The 3,601-nt window shown below is 37.9% G+C and overlaps 1 pseudogene; it reads left to right on the top strand.

The window, feature by feature from the left end:
• The first annotated feature begins 1,759 nt into the window (after positions 1-1,759).
• Positions 1,760-2,330, top strand: LOC102524811 (bolA-like protein 3 pseudogene; annotated as a pseudogene).
• Positions 2,331-3,601: the final 1,271 nt, after the last annotated feature.

The following is a 3,601-nucleotide window of genomic DNA, read 5'->3' as shown; positions in this document are numbered from 1 at the left end:
CACCTCAGGTTAAAATAGCATTTTGTTCAATGTTTGATCAGAATTTGTTTCAGCCCTTTGGGACACTGAAGTGTCATCTCCTTATTGATGAATTTGGGTATATTTTGGGGAATGGTTTCAAGTTTGCCTGATATCCAACCTTTCTTGAGCGGATGCAGCCTAACATACGTGCAGAGCTTTTCTGAGCCCTAGTGTTGACTATGATCATAAAGATACTCTTCTTGGTTACCTCTTCTGTGGTTCTTTTTATTTAATTTCTGGTTGCTCTGTTATTTTGCTTGTGTTACGGAGCTAACAGATCTTCGGAATTGCTCTCCACCAAGATTTTCATAATTTTTGACATCATCCTTAAGTGGTATTCACCACTCTCTGGTTGGTCCAGACAAAATGAATCTTCTCAGGCAAAGATGTGAAATGCCTCATCCTTATGGCCTGCGTTTACATTGCCTTTTAATACATCACTGGACCAGAGGGGATATCAGGAACCTGCTTCTTCTGGAGTGACACCTTTGATCTATGATTGTGCCCTGGGGTTTGGAAAGTAGCAAAACTTGGCTTTTCAGCCTCTGCCTAACAGGGAAGCAACCTGAGGTGGGAAAATATGGAGTCCTGGTAGTCTCTGTCTATTGTGCCTGGAGTAGGGTTTCTGCCCTACAAGTATGGGCTTGGCTGGGACAAAGGAGACATGTTCCCTTCAGACATGCCTCTGGGAACAGGGCCTCTGCAACACAGAAGGCAAGAAACAATAGTTTGAACCTCTGGGGTGAAACTGTAGACCCAGCAAGGGAGCTTGGAGAAGAGGAGTCCTGTATTTGTGGCTCCTCATGCCCGGAATAGAAGTTTCCATACCATGGAAATGAGACGGGAGGGATGTATGGTAAGACAGCAGATCGTACCTCAAAAGCCACAGAGTTTCACTGTTCTTGTCAAGATTTAGTAGACTTTCATGTATGAACATTTTAGTTATCATACGTTTTTAGGACAATTTGCAAAGACTTTCAGTGTTACAAAATTTATAATATTTAGCAGTTAAATTGTTGTCTTGCTGGAGTAAGGTTCTACTGAGATCTGTACTCTACCATTTCAGAAAGCACATTTTAAGATACTTTGATTTTTTTTTCTGCCCCACCCATAGTGCTTTTGCTTTGACCTAATCTATATATTTACAGAATGCTACTTTCCATCATGTCTTTCCATACATCATTGCTTCTAAATAAGCGTGTTGCTAAATGTAACTTATGATTCAAGGCAATAGTGTCTATGTCTCATAATTCACTGGGCTTATTACTATGTGCTGTATAGAGCAGATGGCTTGAAAGAACAATCCGAATGTTTTGAATGCTTAGTTTTAGTCCCAAGCAGTAGTGCATCTGAACTAGCAACAAAGATATGGAACTGTTTTTTCCACAGTCAGTATATACAGGTGCGAAAGCCAAATGATGTATTTAGATGTGGCTCATTTACCACAAATTATTCACTAGAAGTTGCTACACAAATTTATCATCTGTATTATATGTGTGTGTGTGTATGGATGTCAGCATGTGTATGTATATTAATAGATGTGAAATATGAGACTGATTTTTTTTCTTTTTTCTCTGATTCTGTTACTCTTGTGTAAGAGTTCCAATAATGATTGACCATATATCTCATTATTTCATTCCATATTTATTGAGGAGGATAGCTCATTGAAATTGTAAAAGATCTAGAAGAGAAATATCAAGTAATAAATTGGGCATAAAGGATTGTGTGTCGGCCGGGCATGGTGGTGTGGAGCCTGGCCGCAGCAGCACCTCTACTTCATGGGTGCAGTCTGCCCCAGGAACTGGGGCTTCTTTGCGTGTTCCCAGTAGGTATGCCCTGTATCGTGTGGTTCTTTCTCTGCTCATTCATTCATTCATCCATCCATCCATCACCCGTGTGCTCCTGAGTGCCTGCCCTGGCTCAGCTCTGGAAAACTGCAGTAACAGGACAGACTCAGTCTTGGCCTCTGAAGACTGGTTGGTGAAAGAGTCAGTGCACAGCTTCCCCTTCTCCACTGTGCCTAGAAGATGTTTGCCTCGCAGACTGAGGGGGAGCTCAAGGTGACCCAGATTCTCAAAGAAAAGTTTCCTTGAGCTATAGCTATCAAAGCCACCGACATTTCAGGAGGCTGTGGGGCAATGTATGAAATTCAAATAGAATCAGAAGAATGCAAGGAGAAGAGAACTGTGCAGCAGCACCAGATGGTAAATCAGGCACTAAAAGAAGAAATAAAAGGCATGCATGGATTGTGGATATTTACCTGTCCCCAAACACTGACCACACCCTGGTTGTATAGATGCTGCTTTTAAATCTTGGATGAATCTGACTAATAACCATTCTTTCTTAGGCATCCAACAAAAATTTTATCTATTTTGTTGATAGGCATTTCCATAATATAATTATAGAATATGTTATCTATTTAGATGTTAATTAAAGGCAACAGACAACTAAAACAAAAAGGATTGTGTGTCTACCTTTATGGGAGAGTTAAGCATCACTTTGGTGGTATGAAAATTACATCATATTAAGTGGAAGTATGTTGTTACTGTCTATATTAAGAAAGCAAAGATTTTATATATATATATATATATATGTCCCTTTTATCATGCATATCTTATGTATCTATATATTACATGTATAATACATCATTACATATCTGATATATTTGTAGGATATTCACGTATCTCCCGAGTTTGTGAGGAGGTAGACTGTGTTGTGTTATGTGGTCAGCTCAGCTCATCCCAATTATGTCTAATATGGAGGAGAAGCCTGGCATAGGTTTCCCATAATCCCTTTACGTGTGTGTTTTGTGTTAGAATTTGCCAATAAGAGGAGCTCACAAGATATTTGGAAGGTGGATAGGATGGCAAACTATTATTTTTGGAGGTTGTTTTAGTCAGACAAAATGGCCCTGCTGACTTCTCCATGACTTTCTGATTCTCTGTCACAATACCTAGAGATGTTAGATTAGCAATTAAAAGTACAGTTGATTTCTAATATTTCAGGTGTATAGCAAAGTCATTCAGGTATATATATATATATATATATATTCTCTTTCAGACTCTTTTCTATAATAGGTTATTACAAGATATTGAATATAATTCTCTGTGCTATACAGTAGGTCCTTGTAGTTTATTTTATATATAGTAGTGTGTATCTGTTAATCTCAAATTCCTAATTAATCCCTCCCTCCTTTACCTTTTCATAACTATTAGTTTGTTTCCTGTATCTGTGTGTCTGTTGTTTTATAAATAAGTTTATTTTTATCATTTTTTTGGATTCTACATATAAGTGATATCATATGGTATTTGTCTTTCTCTGTATAACTTTACTTAGTATGATAATATCTAGGTCCATCCATGTTGCTAAAAATGACATTATTTCATTCTTTTTATGGCTGAGTAATATTCCATTGTATAAATATACCACATCTTTATCCATTCATCTGTTGATTGACATTTAGGTTGTTTCCATGTCTTGGCTATTGTAAATAGTGCTGCTATGAACATTGGGATGCATGTATGTTTTCAAATTAGAGTTTTCAGCTTTTCTGGATATATGCCTAGGAGTGGGATTGGTG

Source organism: Vicugna pacos, chromosome 2 (genome assembly GCF_048564905.1).
Source record: "Vicugna pacos chromosome 2, VicPac4, whole genome shotgun sequence".
Lineage (NCBI taxonomy): Eukaryota > Metazoa > Chordata > Mammalia > Artiodactyla > Camelidae > Vicugna > Vicugna pacos.
This window is presented reverse-complemented; position numbering and strand designations above follow the sequence as displayed.